The following is a 19,903-nucleotide window of genomic DNA, read 5'->3' as shown; positions in this document are numbered from 1 at the left end:
CAGGCTGCATATAAATATTAACTAAACTCTGAACTACAAACTGTCTTGGTTGCACTTGGGTCTATGGGCTTTGTTTTGTTTTGCAATAATTTTTTTTATTGAATTTTTTTGTTGTTTGTTTTATTATGTTATCAATTGAGTACTGCGTTATGCTACTGCAAGTACCAATTTCATTATTTCATTTTTGTATGACAATTAAACACTCTTGACTCAACTTTCTTTACTCTTGTGCAGCATTACGTAACGTGCATTGGTCCTGCAATCTGGGAAATACACCCTGAACCTGGGGTCATTATCACTCTGTTAGAGTGAAGGGCATGGCATGTAGATGTAAGGAAGCTTGGATGATGAGAGAAATTGAGGATCTTGTCAAGAATAAGAAGGAGGCATGGGGCAGGTTTTGGCAGTTGGCATCAAGTGTATCCCTAGAGGAGTTTTGGGAACTGAGGACCACGGTGAAAAAGGAAATCAGGAAGGCAAAAACGGAACAGGAGATAGCGCTGGCATATACTATTAAAGATAATCCCAATGAGATTTTATGTATATTAAGAGACAAAGGGTATACAGCGAAAGAAAGGGACTCCTGAGGAATCAAAGCAGTCAACTGTGTGTTGAGCCACAAGCGATGGGCAAGGTTCTCGTTGAGTATTTCCCCTCTATTTTAACTGTGGAGAAAGACATGAGGACCGGGAACTTGGGGCAGTCAAGGCGTGTGTCTTGAGGGCAGGCAGTATTATGGTCAAGGAGGTGCTGAAGGTAATTAAGCGTATGAAGGTATATAAATCTCCTGGGCTTGATCAGATATATCCGAGGATCTCACTGAGGAAGCTACAGAGGAAATTCCAGGTGTTCTGGCTGAGGCTTATGAGCAATCATTAAATACGGGTGAGGTGCTGGAAGACTGGATGGTGGCTATGTTGTGCCTCCATGAAGGGCTGCAGGGGAAAGCCTGGAAACTACAGGCCAGTGAGTCTAACACCTGTGGTCGGAAAGCTTCATTGAGGGTATTCTGAGTTCTGAGGGATAAGATATATACGCATTGAAATGGACAGGGCTGATTTGGGATAAGCAGGATGTGTTTTATTTTACGTGGTAAATTGTGGCTTCCGAATCTGATTGCTTTTTTGAAGATGTGACCAGAAAGGTTGATGAAACGTAGTGGTAGATATGTATATGGATTTCAGCTAGGCATTTGAAAAGGTTCTATATGGTAGAATGCTCTAGCAAATTAGATTGTATGGGATTCAAAGAGAGATCACCAACTGGATAGAAAATTGGCTTCCTGGTAGGAAGCAGAGGGTTATGGTGGAAGGATGATTCTCAGGCTGGAGGCCTGTGACTAGTGGTGTGACTCAGGGTTCAGTGCTGGGCACATTGCTGTTTATCATCTATATCTATGATTTGGATGAGAATGTACAAAGCCTGATTAGTAAGTTTGCAGATGACATTAAAGTTGGTCATTGTAGATCACGAAGATAGACGTCAAAAATTGCAGCAGGATCTTGATCTGTTGGGCAGGTGTACTGAAGAATGGTTGATGGAGTTTAATGCAGAGAAGTGCAAGGTATTGCATTTTGGGAAGTTGGGCAGGTCCTACGCAGTGAATGGCAGGGCTGTGAGGAGCGTTGTAGAGCAAAGGGATCTGGGAGTGCAAGTACACAGTTCCTTGAAAGTTGCATCACAGCTAGGTAGGGTGGTCGAGAGGCTTTCGGCACATTGTCCTTCATGAGTCTTGAGTATTGAGTATAGAAGTTGGGAGTCATGTTACAATTGTACAAGACATTGGTGAAGCCACATTTAGAGATGAGTAAACCCTAGTTTTAACAGACCTTTTTATAATCAAATCTGTTCTAGGCCGAGTTCATTGTTTCACAGAATAACCACAACGTGGATGGAGCAATTTAAGTTTTTTTTAAATCATTTTGGTTTAGTTTCGAAATATAGCGTGGAAAGACCGTCCGGGAATTAATTTCTATCACCTTTGCTGATACATTTGCTTATACAGGGGGCTCAGTGTTAGAACACCTCGGTGAATGAAAGTTGGGCCATGATCAGAGTTGACTCTGGCAGAGTTCTTCGTGTCCAAATACTTGATGAACAAGGCCCATTAAGTGTCATTTTCTTTTAATGAAATGTAAAATAGCAATGCTGCTACGTTTTTAGTGTTTCGGGGAAAGGTTATGATAAGTGGCCTTTGTCAGTGCAGAACTCTCATGTCGTTCAAAATAATGGTGAGTGCAGACTTTAAAATTCGTTAACCAGGCTTTGTACAGCATAGTGGCTGGTCTGGTCTCGGGAGGAAAACCATGTAAAGACACAGCCTGAAGCAGCCTGCTGGATAAGAACTCTTAACATTAATCAAGTGGTGGGTGAGCAGAGGAATAAATTTGGGTGGAGTGTTTTACCATCAGTAATTCAGCATAATCTCATGGAAAATTGGCATTACAACAGGATAGCCAAGTGGGCTGAGTTCCTTGAAAATAGCGTCACAGGTAGATAGGGTGGTCAAGAACGCTATCGGCTCATTGGCCTTCATTAGTCAGGGTACTGAGTATAGAAGTTGGGATTTCAAGATTCAAGAGCGGTTATTGTCATATATCTCTGATAGGAAATGAAATTCTTGCTTTGCTTCAGCACAACAGAACATTGTACGCATGACCACAGAACAGATCAGTGTGTCCATATACCATTATATAAATATATACACACATGAATAAATAAACTGATAAAGTGCAAATAAACAGATAATGAGCTATTAATGTTCAGAGTTTTGTCCGAGCCAAGTTTAATAGCCTGATGGCTGTGGGGAAGTAGCTATTCCTGAACCTGGTCTTTGCAGTCTTCATGCTCCTGTACCTTATGCCTGAAGGTAGCGGGGAGATGAGTGAGTGGCCAGGATGGTGTGGGTCCTTGATGAAACTGCCAGCCTTTTTGAGGCAGCGACTGCGATAGATCCCCTCGATGGAAGGGAGGTCAGAGCCGATGATGGACTGGGCAGTGATTACTACTTTTTTTAGTCTTTTCCGCTCCAGGGTGCTCAAGTTGCCGAACCAAGCCACGATGCAACCGGTCAGCATGCTCTCTACTGTGCACCTGTAGAAGTTAGAGAGAGTCCTCCTTGACAAACCGACTCTCCGTAATCTTCTCAGGAAGTAGAGGTTATGTTATAGTTTGTACAAGACTTTGATGAGACCGCGTTTTGAGTATTGTGTTCAATTTTGGTTACCCTGTTAAAGGAAGGATGTTGTTAAGTTAGAAAGAGTGCACAAAATATTTACGAGGATGTTGCCAGGACTTGAGGAGCAGAGCTTTTGGGAGAAGTTAGGCAGGGTAGGAGTTTATTCCTTGGAGCGCAGAAGGATAAGGGGTGATCTTATAGAGGTGTATAAGATCATGAGGTGAATAGATAGGGTAAATACACAAAGTCTTTTACCCAGAGGAGGGGAATCACGAACAGGGAACATGGGTTTAAGATGAGAGGGTAAAGATTTAATAGGAACCTTAGGGGAAAAGCTTTCACACAGAGGGTGTTGGGTATATGGAATGATCTGTGATAGGAGGTGGTTAAGCCTATACTTTCGCAACATTTAAAATACATTTGGACAAGTACATGGATGGGAAAGGTTGAGAGGGACATGGGCATACACCAGCAAGGGGGCCGAGTGTAAATTGGGCATCTTAGACGGCATAGGCAAGTTGGGCTGAAGGGTCTGTTTCTGTGCTGTGTAACTCCCTGACTCTATTTCTAGTTGACATTATTTAGCCTATATCACAAGAAGAGGCCATTCTGCATGTTTGATCGACTGGTGTTTATGCTCTAAAGTGTGCTTTGTCTCACCCTGTTACCATGTCATTAGATCATTACATTCCTTTCTCTCCTATGTGCTTCTACTTTCACCTTAAATGCACCTGCTATGTACATCTCCATACCTCTTGCGGGAGTGAGTTCCGCACCCTCACTGCTCCTTCACGTTATAAACAGTTCTTTATCAAACTGACAATTTATCAATTTAGGAATGACATGAGTGCTGGTTTTTCTAGACATTGGCGCAGATAAAACACAAAATGTGCTGGGATAGCAAAATACATTCAGATAATTATTAGACTTTTTAATTGCAGACCAATATCTTTAAAAAGTTCTGAAAATTGAGATTGCAGATGAGGACAGCAAATGAAAGTAGACAAAAAATGCTGGAGAAGCTCAGCGGGTGAGGCAGCATCTATGGAGAAAAGGAGTAGGCGATGTCACCTACTTTCCTCTATAGATGCTGCCTCACCCGCTGAGCTTCTCCAGCATTTTTTGTCTATTTTCGATTTTTCCAGCATCTGCAGTTCCTTCTTAAACAGGACAGCTAATGAGTATGTTTTCAACATTTCCATTCTCCATCCACAATTCCAGATCAATTGCAACTGCAGATTGCCCAACCAAAGCAAGTTAACTGCTGTTTGAAACTTAAACACTACTAATGCAATATGAGAACCACAAGCTTTGCAGCTGAAGGTGAGTGTGTAGATGAGTGCCTGATTAAACGCAGCAACTGCTCTGCACTGCAGCCATTACTTTGCAGGGCTTCTTTAGTAAATTTTCTGCAATTCATATTCCAGTTTTCCCCTGAATCAAACGGCAGAGCACAGAGCCACAGCGTCCAGAGAGGCCACACACAGGAAACAGAAACAAGGAGCAATCACGTCCTGGACTCGGTCTCTCCCAGCCTGCCAGGCTACACAGGCCCACAGGGCGAATCTTGTCCTGGCTTCTGGCTCTGCTTCTCTCCCTCCCACACAGGCACAGACACTCATGTCGAGACAAACCCAGATACAAACATTTGCAGAGGGACAGTGACACAGGCGCACACACATATTTACACTTGCATACTTCAACACACTGTGACACACACACACACGCACACACACACACACAAACACACACACACACAAACACACACACACACACACACACACACGCACACACACACACACACACACTCTCTGACATGTACAGACGCACTCTCACACACATATGTAACTTTCCAAATATTCAGTGCTGGGATCATCCACACAGACATTGCCCATCAGATGTGTTTACACTCTCTGTGACAGTCCACACATCTGGAGTGCATATTCAGGTTATTCCAGTGCCACCAGACACATTCCACAAGATCATTTCAGCCGTTGTTATGGCGATCCTTCTCCCTCCAGTGGTTTTCAGGTTGCATGACACAAATTACTGGAGCTGGCGGGTGCGAGAAGGGGGGGGGGGGGGGGGGGGGGGAGGGGGGGGGGGACAAAAGTCAGTCAGCAGGATCAGAGAGGTTCTCCTTCACATCGCAAACTAATTAATGACCTGGCCCTCTTACCAGGGCTGTTACTGTCTGGTTTAATAATGTGTGGCAGCGGCACATTCTCTGCGGTCTGACGTGGGATCAGCTCCAGAAACTGCCCGTGATGCTTTTGTGGAGAGGGGGCCCTGGCCATTCAGCAAAGGTTCCACTTCACCACAAGAACAGATCCTCACCCCAGCATTTATTGGCAACAGCTATTATTATTTTTGGATAAACTGCACAATGAAGACAAAATAATTAAATAATTAAGATAATAACAAACAGTATCTTGGCACATTGATGAAGCTACTTCAGGGTTTTGAATCATATATGTTTCTGCAACAGTTTAATTCGAGTACTTTTGTGGAAAAATTAATGAAGTACATAATGCTGTACACATCACAAGTTGCTTCAATCATCTCAATATTGCAGCACCACGGATGCCACGGATCAGCAATAGTCGCTTTAATTGCAATTATATTCTTCCCTGGTTAAGGAAATTCAATGTCCAAGTGCATTATGGTGATAGCACATTGGTCACCATAACTATCCTCACTATAACACCACACCCCTCACCATATCATCACACCCAACACCATAACCACGCACCCTTCGCTGTATCAATGGTTCAATGGTTCTTTATTATCACATGTACCGAGGTAGTGAAATTCTATATTTTGCATACAGTTCAGTAGGCATAAGGACAATCCTAGATTAAGTACAAAGTGCTTAATAGTCCACTAAGACCATCTTCTCCACCATTTTGTGGTGCTGCAAACTGCGTCTGGTCTGCGTGCTCCCCTTCACATATACATCCCTCACCATAGCCCTCTCATTGTAATACCACACCCCAATTAACAATGCCATACCCATCACTCTACCTCCATAATTCTCACAGTATTATCACCAACCTTCACCGTTATACTCCACCCTTCACCGTAATGCCAGATCCTTACGGTCACACCACCCGTCTCCATATCACCACATTCCTCATCACCCATCACCGCGAGTAATCTCACAACCGAAAACTGCAAACATTATAATAACACCACATCCCATACTGTATAAACCACAGCTCCACCATAGTTTCACACCATGGCCCTCACATGAATCCCCTTACTACAATGCCCACTGCTCACCGTAACAGCCCTCACTGTAACTCCATATCCCATGGCATAACTCCACATCCCTCACTGTAACACCAGTGATATCAATGTCACACATGTCATCACATCACTGCACCCTCCTGAGTGCAATATCAAATCCTCACCTTAATGTGCTTCATGGAAGCACCACTTAATAATATGATGCATCACTCTCACACCACTCACTGTAACACCACCCTCCTCTCACCAGGCCAGTGCACCTTAACACCACCTCTTTCACCATAATGCCACTTCCTTCACTGTAATGCCATATCCTTCAGCACATTGGTTCTTCATTCACCATAACCACATCCTTCACCATAACCACATCCTTCACCATAATGCCACTTCCTTCACTGTAATGCCACATCAACCAAATCGCCACTTCCTTCACCATAACGCCACATCTTTCCATCTCACCATAACATAAGCTCACCCTTCAGCATAACTCCTCATCCTTCACTGTGATACCACATCCTTCATCAAATGCCACATCTTTTACCATAACCCCATCCTTCACCATAATACCACACCCTTCACTGTAATGCCACATCCTTCACCATACCACATTACACCCTTCATTATAATAACCATAACATCACAACACTTGGCGTGACATCGTCGCACCCCACACTGTAACACCACACCAAGCTCTTCTGTAATAATACAGCCATTGCTATAACAACACATACTTCATTATGTACACATGTCCCATGATAATACAACACCACTAATCTTAATAACACGCCCTCACATTAAAGCCACTTCCCTCCCTGTGATATCACGGGTCACTATATAACACTGCAACTCTCACCATAAAACAACTGCCCTCACAATAACACCACACCCTATTGTAGATTGGCTATTGCATGTTAGCCAATCAGAATGCTTAGTAATTATAACTCCACCTAAATGTATGATTTATAGTGTAAGAACTCACCTACTGTCTTCAGTAGCTGCAGTAGACTGAGCGTGTGATGTACTGCTTATACGATGATGAACCAGGCAATAAAGATGCTTGAGCTTTAACCTGTGTGAGACTAAGGTATTTACATGGTGTCAGAAAATTGGGTCCAACCCTCGTCTGTTAACCGCGATTTATTTTGTTTATCAGTTTTTATTTGTGAATGATTTTGACGACATGGCTAACTCCTGTCGAAAGCCAAGTCCGCTTGTGTTTGATTCTGACATAGCCAAGCGCTGGCGAATGTTTGAGCGAGACTATGCTCACTAAATCCGCATTGTTCACCAAAACGACCCAGACGATCTGAAGGCATCGCTACTGCTCAATCTAGCTGGTCCGGAAGCAATGATCCATGCGGACACCTTTGAATTCTCCCCAGCACACCACGACGCGAATGGTCAGGTACTGGTGCCAGCTGAAACTATCAACAACCCGACAGTCCTACTGAGAAAGTGTAGAGACCTGTGCAACCCTCCATCGAACCGTATACTCGAGAGAACATGATTTTTCGCCCAACAGCAACAGGCTGATGAGCCTGTTGAACGATTTATCAGCGATCTATGACACATCAGTACACGGTACCGCTTCGGTGAGTTGACTAATGAGCTAGTGCGTGATAAAATTGTGGGAGGAATGTGCGACCACAAACTAAGAGCAGAACTGCTTCGGAACGCTGAACTGACTTTAGATCAAGCCGTTCATGCATGTCGAATGGCAGAAACCGTAGCCTCACTGGTTGATTTTGACCCCACCAGCCCTCACCAGCAACATAACGTAAATGTAACTAACTACTCTCCGCAGAAATTTTTAAACGCATCCTGCAAAGATCCAAATATGCCTGTCACAAGATGCCCAAACTGCTACTATTTCCACTCTAGGGGGGCGCCAGTTCTGGGTTGCCAATGGGAAAGTTTGTCACAAATGCAAGAAACGTAACCATTTTGCCACATGTGGGAACACGTGGGAACATGCCTCAAGGACGAATCTGCACCTGATTCAACAAGAGCCGTCTGATTCTGATTCCCAAGAACAAGACGATGCTTCTCACATGAATGATTCCGATAACACAGACATCGATTTAACTGTACTTTCCCTCAACCTGCGCTCCCCAGGCAAGCTGATGGATCCTGCTGTGACCATGATAATAAACAACAAGGCTTTAAACGCCGAAGTCAACACTGGTGCTAGAGTGAACGTAATGTCACTCAAAGAGTTCAACAAGATAAGAACTACTGAACTCATGAAAAAGGACTCCTTCACCCTACATGCTTTGGGGGGGCGAGATTCTTCACCCGTTGGGTAAAGCTGATTAAAAATGCATTGTCAATGAGGAGACTAAAAACCTTTTTAAGGATGCCCTTTGGCATCAACTCTGCCAGCGAAGTCTTTCAGCGTGCAATAGAACAACTATTCGCAGAATATCCATGTGCCCTCATTGTTGACGACATCTTAGTATACGACCGTGATGTGGCCGAGCATATTGCTAACCTAAAAAAAAAACCTAAACCGTGCCAGAGACATTAGTCTGAAACTCAACCCTTTGAAATGCAAGTTCCGAGTTCCCGAAGTCACCTACGTCGGTCATGTATTCACCAGCAATGGATTAAAACCTGATTCGTTAAAGACTGCAGCCATCAACGAACTTCCGGTCCCAACCAATGTCACCAGTTTGCAGCGATTCCTCGGCATAGTCAACTACCTGGGTAAATTAATTCCCAACCTCAGTAAACTTTCTGCTCCTCTATAACAACTGACCCACAAGGACAATGCATGGTCTTGGTACCCGCAGCACCAAAGAGCCTTCAAGATGTTAATGCTCCAGCTAGCCAGCGCACCTACACTGGCATATTACAATCTTAACCTGCCAGTCACTATCACCTGCAATGCATCCAAGTACGGACTAGGCGCAGCCTGCGTACAAACAGCCACCGATGGCGATGTGATGCCTATCTCCTACGCATCACGCACCTTGACAGAAACTGAACAACGCTATGCCCAGATCGAGAAGGAACTGCTCGCCGTTGTTTTTGCCTGTTCAAAATTCAAAGACTTTATTTTTGGCAAAACCTTCATGGTTGAAACCGACCACCAGTCATTGGTCACCTTCCTGAACAAGCCTATCCATGCCGCCCCTGCTCGACTACAGTGAATGATGATGCAGCTGCAACGGTTTGACTTCCGCATCGTCTACAAGAAAGGTAAAGACATGCACATTGCATATACGCTCTCCATAGCCCCGCGGACCACCAGCCAACACCACCCCTTTGAACTGGACGAATTCTCAGTCCTGAAGGTCTCGTTTGTACCCAACGATCACCTACGCCGCCTTGCCGAACACACAGCTGCTGACATCCGTCATAAGAAGCGGGTGGCCAAACAAGCAGTCAAGCACCCCGTTTGAAATACGACCCTACTTCCTGGTTCGTGATGAGATGGTGTTACAGGATGGAATAATCGTCAAGGGTCACAAGGCCGTCATCCCCCCTTCTTTACAGAGCGAGTATTACGAGGAAATCCACGGAGGCCTCCCTGGTACGGAGGCCACTCTAAAACAAACCCAGAATATGATCTACTGGCCCGAGATGGCCAAGTACATACGTGAAAAAACAGAATTGTGCGCAATCTGCAACAGTCAGTCACCACATTAGCAGAAGCAGCCCCTCTTACCCCACCCGGCTCCCTCCCTGCCATGGTCATCACTGGCTGCCGACATCTTCGAATGGCATGGGAAACACTACCTTGTTTTAGTGGACTCCTCCAACTGGTTCGAACTTGACTTCCTGCCAACGATCACTTCTGAAACAGTGATCCAAAAGCTGAAAATTCACCTTTCCGTGCATGGGGTACCCGTTCGTCTTCAGACTGACAATGCAACTCAATTCGCCAGCCAAAAGTTCAAGGACTTTGCTAAACGGAATTTCCAACACGTCACCAGCAGTCCAGAATACCCACAGTCCAATGGACTTGCTGAGTGTGCTGTTCGGAGCGCAAAACAACTCATGGAGCGTTCCTATCTAGCTAAATCTGACTTCTACCTGGACCTGCGAAATATTGCAAGGGACAACGTTCTTGGCTCCCCAGCCCAGCGGCGAATGTCTTGCCAGACGCGCCCACCACTGACTGTCTCCCAGCAACAGCTACAACCAAAAGTCAGCTCTCCCGCCACGATATAAAAGAGTGTGCAGTTTAATCGAGACATGCAGAAGCGTTTCTATGACAAGACCAGCAAGCCACTCAAACCACTTATACAAGGACAAGTGGTGCGACTGCAAACAGATAAAGGACATACTAAACTGGGACACATTCATGGCCCCTCTAAGGAACCACGCTCCTACCTGGTCTAAGTCGATGGTGTCCTCTACAGACGCAACCGTCAACATCTCCTTCCTGTGAAGGAACGTCGTCCGGCGTCCCAGGGTCCTGATGCCCCACCGTTCGAGTTTAAACTGACGACTGTTGCAGCCATTCCAGCAGCTGCCGCGACCGGGTCCGCCCACTCCCCGCGTCGGTCTGCCCTCGTGTACCCTGTTGTAACCAGCACCCCGGGATCCCCGCGTCGGTCCACCCCCGGTTCCCTTGCGGCGGTCTCCCCCCACAGACCCATTGGGTCTCCCACAGTTGTACCCAACCCCAGCCCTCATCTCTTCGGAGGAAAAGGGTGATGAGGCAGCCCCCTACCACACGAGGACCGGGAGGGTTAGCAGGCCACCCATTAGAGACGGCGATTTTGTTTAACCCCATTATTATTCACTCGGCTTATCGTTTAAAATGCCTTAATTGTTTCTTCATTTCTACAAGAGGAGATGTAGATTGGCTATTGCATGTTAGCCAATCAGAATGCTTAGTAGATTAGATTAGATTAGATTTGTTTATTGTCATTCAGACCTTTCGGTCTGAACGAAATTTCGTTTCCCTGCAGTCATACATATAATTAAAAAATGACAAAAACACACAATCAACACAAATTTAACATCCACCACAGTGAGTTCACCAAACACCTCCTCACTGTGGTGGAAGGCAAAATCTTAAAGTCTCTGTCTCTTCCCTCTTCGTTCTCCCTCTGCGCCGAGGCGACGGTTCAAACTCCGCGGGTGGTCGCTGCCGCCACCACAGCTCCGAGGCCGAGTCAGGTCTCCGCTGCCGCTGCCTCCTCCACAGCTCCGAGGCCGAGCCGGGTCTCCGCTACCGCTGCCGCCACCACAGCACCGAGGCCACCAGCTCCGCCATTAGGCGCAGACGGGGACGGGGAATACGACAGAAAAAAAAGTCGCATCCCCCCCGAAGGAAGAGACCAAAACATGTTTCTCCCACCCCACCCACACACATACACAACTTAATAAAACAAAATTAACTAAAACATCACAAGGAACAAAAAGAAAGGGAAAAAAAACCAGACGGACTGCAGGTGGGCCGCAGCTGTTAAGCCAGCGCCGCCATCTTGGGAGACGCCGCCATCTTGGGAGTAATTATAACTCCACCTAAATGTATGATTTATAGTGTAAGAACTCACATACTGTCTTCAGCAGCTGCAGTAGACTGAACGTGTGATGTACTGCTGATATGACGATGAACTAGACAATAAAGATGCTTGTGCTTTAACCTGTGTGAGACTAAGGTATTTACACTTATTATGAAACCATACCTTTCACTGTAAGATCACACATCTTGCCATAACACTACACTCTCACCATTTCTCTGCATCTCTTATCATAAGAGCACATCCTTCACTGCCACTGTAACATCACACCCCCACTATCGCGCCATAAACCTAGCTACGGGAACATACCTGCCACCTTGATACTGCTTACTGCAATACCACATCCTGTACCATGATACCACAGCCCTCACCGGAATACTGCAACTCTCAACTTAATACCATTCCCTTACTCTCAGTCTCATCACTGAATTCCACATCCCTCACCGTGACAACATTTCACCCACAGGAAAGCTGCACCCCTCACTGTAACATCACACCCCTCATTGTGATTTGAGAACACAAGCAGTAAATATGGATCACTGTAAATGAAGCTGTATCCATCACAGAGAGCAAACCTCTCAGCACAGAGTCTCCCATTATAACACCACATATTTTGCAATAATTGCCCAATGGCCTAGCGAGAGGAGCTGTTGCTTCATAGCTCTAGTTACCGTGTTGAATCCTGACATTGGATGGGGTCTATGTGGAATTTGCATGTTCTTCCTATGATTGTGTGTGTACCCTTGGGTACTGCAGTTTACTTCCATCTCTTAATGATGAGCTGGTAGGTTAGTTGGCCTCTGTGAATGACCCCTTAGTGCAGGTTAATGGCAGACTCATTAAAGGCGAGTTGAGAGTGTATAAACTGCAGAGAAGACGTAAGGAAAAGTAAGTGGGAGAATGAGACTGATGGGATTGCTCTGCCGGGAACTAGCATGGACCATGGCAATGGGCCAAATAGTCTATTTCTCTGCCATAGTGAGTGAGTAGCAACATGTTACTGACAGTGAGAGCATATTCCTCGGTGATAAAACAGTGTCCCCAATGGTTATACAACAGCACTCTCAAAAACACTGCCGTCATTAGTGTGAGCATCAGTACAATGTTAATTATGCACATCACTCTAATTTAAAGCTATTATATTTGATTCCCAACTTCTTGTATGAACGTGGTGATGCTCTGCCTTCAGCTGATGGAGAAAAAGTTCTCCACCTATGGAGGAAGAAAAACCACGATTTAGACCCTGCGACGGGGAAGGATGAGGGACATAGTTCCAAGCCAAAATACTGTGCAACTTGGAGAGAAACTGGCAAGGTGGCAATATCGCCATGCACCTGCTGCCCTGGTCATCTTGATGGTAAAGGTTGTGGATTTCTGAAGTGCCGTTGGTGGACCTGGTCACGTTACTGCAGTGCATTTGTAAATGGATCACAATTTTCCAATGGTGGAGGAAAGTGTGCTTAGGGTGGAGGATGGGATGTCAATCAAGTAGCCAAGATGGTGGTGTTGGAACTGCATTTATCCAGGCAACGTGAGGATAAGGTATTCTTTGCTGTGTGAATTGGTGAATGGCCTTGAGGTATCCACAGATGAGTCCCGTGTTGTAGGACATCCAGCCCCTAATCTGCTTGGGCAGTCCTGATTTTTATTTGACTCGTGCAGTTGAGTTTCAGGGTGATGTTGATGGTGGAAAATCAGAGAGGGATAGGCACCTGTGTGAAATTGTTCACACAGTTGATTGCCTCTCACTTGTATGAGGTATTGATTAGTTGCCATGACTGGACATGTGATGAGGGTGTTTCTTACCATTTAATCTTAGGCTTAATCTGGCTGCTGCTTGGATTTTGCTGCATGGAGTCATGGACTACATCATGACCTGAGGAGCTGTGATAGAGCTGAACTATTGCTGCATCTAAACCTCTGCAACACAGTGTCAGTTGGGTTCCCAGTTGCAGGATTGCAGCTCCTGATTACTGTACTGTGCATTTGAAAGTTTTTACTGACGCTTCAGGTTGAAAGAAACTCTGACCTGCAAGAAATGCTCTGAGATAAATATTACAGACAGAATATGTGCCTCAGATTCCTCTCTAAATAAACTGTGCCTTTCATTTCTCAAACCAAGCTCTGGCCAAGTTGATTTCGGCCTCATTACCTGTCAGTCCCATTCTCACTGCAACGCATTTCTCAGCGACGCAGAGGAAGTTCAACTCATTCTGTTTACAACCCAAGGTTGGCAAAGAGAGCAGAAGCTGGGCCAGGGACCCCAGAGGAAATGAACGGGGTAATTGCAACATGTATTCGTACTTCGTAATTTTGACCATCTGAAGACAATATCTTCGTGACAATTGGGCTGCTTGAAAACACTGCTTAGAAATCTGGAGAGAGGACCAGGTCTGCCATAGGTACAGGTCGACCATAGGCTGATGTGTTTCTCCCTACTCTGTAGCTATATGCGACAGCTTGTGCACAGCCATTGCTGCTCGACTTTGCATTCCATTTGCTTTGTTACTGCTGACACTGGTCACCAAGGCAATAGGTAAAGACTTGAAATACCTGCCTTCAGGCAGATTCAGAGGGACATGAAAAGGTCACGGCACTCTAGCAGAGTGTAATTTACAGCACTCTTCTTGTCGCACTATCCCCATGCTCTGCAGCGCCTGTATTATAAGCCACACTGATAGTGAACAACAGCTTTATAACTCAAGATGCCAAAGTACATAACATGCTGTTCTTGAATCATACTTTGGGGCAGGCTTTAGAATTAAGTCTTCGGGCAGCAGATGCAAAATAATACACCACCAACCCCATGAACTTTAAAGGTGTATTTTGTGCACAATTACTATTGAAGTCAATGGAAGTTTACAAAGTAAGTATGTCCTGCAATGCAATTCAAATCTACTGGCCATGGAGATAAAATGTTGAATTCAACAGTCCTTTCCTATTGCCCAGTAGTTCAGGTTTTCAGCTGTAATATCATTGTAGTGATAGATTGGCTGAGTCATTGGTCCATATGTTCCTTCTCATGTAACACAATACAACATACAGCACAGAGGCAAGTATTCAGCCTGTCTGGCATACCATATTTATGCTCCTCTGTCCTCTCCATTTAATCTTATCCAATGCACATTTCCTTCTATTTACTCCTTGAGAAAATGAGCAGATAACCAGGAAAGTAATGAAATATTGGGCATTGTTCCAAAGGATCTGGAGTATAGGAGCAAAGAAAGACACAAAATGCTGAAGTAACTCAGCCGTTCAGGCAGCATCTCTTGAGATCCATGTCCTCCAGAGATACTGCCTAATCTGCTGAATTACTCCAGCACTTTGTGACATTTTTGTAAACTAGCATCTGCAGTTCCTTGTTTCTACTCAATAGGAGCAAGGAAGTCTTTCTACCACTGTCAAGGCTTTGGTGAATCCACACCATGAGGACTATGCAGATATAGTTCACCTACCTTATAAACTCTCTCTCAAGATCAGTTAACATTGATAACAAAGTCAACAACAGGATAGCAAAAGCAAGCTTTGCTTTTGGCTGTGAAGTTATGTGTGGAAATGAAGAGGAATCTGCCAGATAAGCAGACTGAAGGTGTATCGTGCTGTTGTCATACCAATTTATTCTACGCTTGCGAGACATGGACAGTGTACAGTAGACTTACCAGACAGTTTAACTATTTCCACACGACCTCTCTGCACTGAATTTCATATCAAGTGGCAAGAGAAGATTTTGAGCACAGATTCTATCCCAAACAAACGTCCCCAGCATCTACACATTAAAGGAATCACGGATCAGGTGGGCGGGTGTGTTAAATGAGTGTCTACTATACGGAGAGCTGATATTAAACGATCACGTCCTGAACAGAAAGTGGGATGTTCTCTTAGAAGAATTTCAACATTTTTCAATGTTTCAACAGACTGATTCCCGCAGTAATGTAAAACGGAATTATCCCATCATGTCTAATCTGGCCAAGACTTATTATTGCAACATAAACGCTTACACCAATTTGATCTGCTTGTGAGCAGGATTGTGCAAAGTGTTTCTTCTGCAACCTGAGGCAGATTAGAGACCTGAGTTATACAGCTCAGAATCCAGTCATTCAGCCTAATCATCCATGCCTACCTGAGCTATTCTCATTTGCCTGCATTTGGCCCATATCCCCCTCAATTTTTCCTAATTAGGCATTTCCCTAAATATCTGTTAAATGTTGTAATTGTAACTGCTTCCACCACTTCATTTGGCAGCTCATTCCATATACTGAACACCCTCCGTGAAAAGTTTGACCCTCAGGTTCCCTTTAAATCATTTCCTTCTCACCTGAAACCTATGACTCTAGTTTCAGACTTTCTTACCCTGGGGGATAAAAAAAACTTGTGACCATTCCTCTTATCTAAGCCCCGTATGCTTGTGTGAACTTCTATAAGGTCACCCCTTTTTCAGCCTATACCATTTACATTTAATCAGATATGAATACGGGCATCACTGGGCATTATCAACTTCCCCAAGATGGTGATGAGTTGTCCTGAGATGTTGCTTTAAACCTTTTGCCTTAACAGATCGTGCTTGGCCCACTGAGATCTTCCAGCATTCACCCCCACCCCGATTCAGCATCTGCAATCTCGTTAGATCTGATATTTACAATTGTGAAGTCTCTTAAGGTGTTTCACAATATAAGTGTGGTTGTCCTAAAGTAGTTTGAATGTTGGTATTTCTGTTTTACTGGGCTCTAGCCCTTGGGTATTTGTCCAGAAATGTATGTAATTGAAGCAATGTCTACCTAGGACCCTTCCTGCCAACATCTCAGCCTTTAAAGCTAACCTGTGTCTGAACAAACTCTGCACCAAAGACTGTAGACAGCACGGAAACTGCAACCACGGAGTCACAGATTTCATAAGAACACATTTTGAATTGCTTTAATGGAATGTTCATTTTGGGACCAGTGGTTTCCGTCAAATGTTGATTGAGACTTGTTTGAAGTGAAGCATTCATAGAAAGGCAGTTGTTAAATGCACACCAGCTTTGAAGCCAGTGCTTCAGCAAACGGCTCACTGTGGTGATGGTGAAGATTAGTGTTTGGAGATCTAATATGTTTGTAGGATGGAGTGACTCTCCCACTAATGAAAATTCATTTATTCATCTTCTTTGTCACCTGGCCCCCCTTTTTTTAAGAGTCTAACCAACACTTGTACTATAGTTTGTCATATTGTTCATAACCAAAGGTTTCCTCACCTTTCACTACCCTTATTTATATCCTGGTTCATCCTCAGCATCAATAAATGCAAGTGGATTTTACTTCGGAGTCACGTGAGTGACTACGTGAAGAAGCCCACCAGGACGCATGCGTGTCATATCGCTACACGCATTGCAACAAGTCACAGCAAGGGGGAACGACGTTCCCCTAGCGGCAAAATTTGAAAACCAGGAACAGCAGGTAAGGAGACTCTGCGTTCCAGAATTTGAAAGTCGGGAACAGTAGGTAAGAAGACTCTGCGTTCCTGTCCACTCACCTTTTAGGTGGAAACATGGACCGGATCCATGAAGGCTGCGGGAAAGCTGGCGGGGGAGAACCGCGGAGTCGCGGGCAACCGGCAGCAGCAGCCTAAGGCACGCTAAACTCCCGTAATGGGAACAGCTGTGCCCGACTTTCGCTCCCGACTCGCTCCCGCACCGGGCCCGGCCGGGCGGGAGAGGGAGCAAAACTAATGTTTCCCCGCGCTGGGTTTTTTCCACAGGAGGGGAAGCTGGACAAAGGAGAGTCCACAAGTGCTGCTAGTGAAGCTGGCTGGCAGCCAAAGGCACGTTAATCTCCCGTAATGGGAAGAGCAGTGCCAACTTTTGGTCCCGCGCCGGCCAGAACACCACGGCCGGGCGGGAGACTATTCAAGTCAATAACGGCAGCAGACGGGGTGGAACGACGTTCACCTGTAGCAACATTTTAACCTGGACCTGCAGGTAAGAGCTGCGGTCTTTTTTGTATTTCCATGCTGATTGCAGGTGCAGAAACAACGGGCTGCGACAAAGCTGGTGGGCTAGATGGGACCAGCTGTGCCAGATGTCCTCCACACCGGCCATATCCACTCCACGGAAGGACAGTAAGGACAAAGCTGGAGAAGGAGGACCGTGGAGCAGCGGGCAGCCAGCAGCAGCCAGCAGCACTTGGATCACCCGTAGTGGGATCAGCTGTGCCCGATGTCGCCTCCGCACCGGCCAGATCCACGCGGCCGGGCGGAAAGGCTAGACACAAAACAAACAAGGTCGTGGACTCAGAGGAGTCCGACTTTGAACAACCGCGGGCGGCCAGCGCCCGAGAGCGCTGGAGCGGGAAGAAGCGGTGTATGGAGCTTTGCTCCAACGTGACAGACTCCGGGAGATGGAGTCGGGTCACTGTGGGCCCTATGATAAACCCACAGCAATACCTCTTGAAGGGCTGCACAGTGCTTCTACCCCATCAGAGGGGAGCACTGCGGGTCAGTTCTGGGCTGACCTGGAAGAGGGGTCCGCAGAAGAAAAGACAAGTGTGCAGGGGGTGCAGGAACAAGAGAACCTACTGGAACCCACTACGGCCAACGACAGCACCCCCACGCACCCACCAGCAGAACTGGTGAAAGCTCGAAGGACCGGTACCCAAAACATGAGTCTTTTTAGGCCATGGCCCAGGCCGGCCTTCTTGGAAGATGCGGGACCTCCAACGCCAACCAAACCGTTAATCCAGACCCCACGCTACAACAACAGCGAAGAACCTACAAAAAGATAAACCTGCCGCTAGTAACTATGGAGGTAGGTGGGTCTGGTTCCCTACAAACAGTGGGCACGGAGATTGGGTGGAGATTACACTCTTTTCTGAATGCATGGAGCATGATAACAACCGATCCTTACATCTTAAGCAGTATCCAGGGATGTACAACAGAGTTTATACACAAGTACAGCCCTCCAGTTCAACAAATACTGAACTGAATGTTCGTGCCTTCTGATAAAGGAAAATCAAAAGCGCAAGCTGAACTGAAGCGGCTTCACATAAAAGGTGTAATTGAGAAAACTCAACACGAACCATTAGAATTCGTGCCCAATAATTTATCAAAAACAAAATAGATGATGGTCATCGCATCATCATAGATCTGACAAAATAGATATCTTTGTTACTGCTTAACAATTAATTTCCAAAGGTTACTTCAATGGCCAGCATCGATTTAAAAGACTCTTACTATTCAGTGCCTATACGAGGTGACCACAGATGTTACTTAAAATTCAACTGGATGGGACAACTCTGACAGTATAAAGCACTGCCAAATGGGTTATCATCAGCCTAGGCTGTTCACAATAAATTTGAAACCAGCCCTAGCGTTTTTACGGAAACGTACACACATGGTCATGGCAATTATGGGCAAAGCTTTGGAATTGGCCGGACAAACTGTAACAGCCACAAAAAAGTTTGGAAAACTGGGATTCATTTTTCATCCAGTTAAATCTAAACTAACGCCTTCCACTACCATGGACTACCTGGGGTTTCACCATTGACTCAGTTCACATGTCGGTGACTCTGCCTAAGGGAAAGGCTAGAGATTTAATAGAGGCTTGCAATAACCTCACTGACTAGTGATGCTTTTCTGTTTTGTGGTCTGTGACCAATGGTGTACCACAGGGATTGGTGCTGCAATCCTTGTTATTTGTGATATATATTAATGACAGAAGGAGTGATGACTAAATCAATGAATGACATGGAAGTTGGTGGTGTTGTGGATAGCAAGAAAGGTTGTCTAGGGGCTATAGCAGGATATAGATTAGATGGAAAGTTTGGCTGTGAGGAAAGGCATATATTTGGCGGTATAGTGGCGCAGCCCATAGAGCTGCTGTGGCAGAATGCCAGAGACCTGGGTTCGATCATGATGTCATGTGCTGTCTGTGTGGAGTTTGCACCTTCTACCTGTGACTGCATAGGGTTCTTCTGTATGCTAAGGTTTCCTCCCACATCTTAAAGACATGCGGTTTTTTAAGCTAATT

General features: G+C 45.4%; 1 protein-coding gene across 1 annotated transcript in view; it reads left to right on the top strand.

Moving 5' to 3' along the window:
• The window catches only part of bnc2 (basonuclin 2), a 533,367-nt gene that overhangs the window by 46,429 nt on the left and 467,035 nt on the right, over positions 1-19,903 (top strand). The gene's annotated exons all lie outside the window — the stretch shown is intronic.

The sequence above is a fragment of the Leucoraja erinacea genome, chromosome 3 (assembly GCF_028641065.1).
Source record: "Leucoraja erinacea ecotype New England chromosome 3, Leri_hhj_1, whole genome shotgun sequence".
Lineage (NCBI taxonomy): Eukaryota > Metazoa > Chordata > Chondrichthyes > Rajiformes > Rajidae > Leucoraja > Leucoraja erinaceus.
Note: the sequence above shows the minus strand (reverse complement) of the source record. Positions and strands in the feature narration are given on the sequence as shown.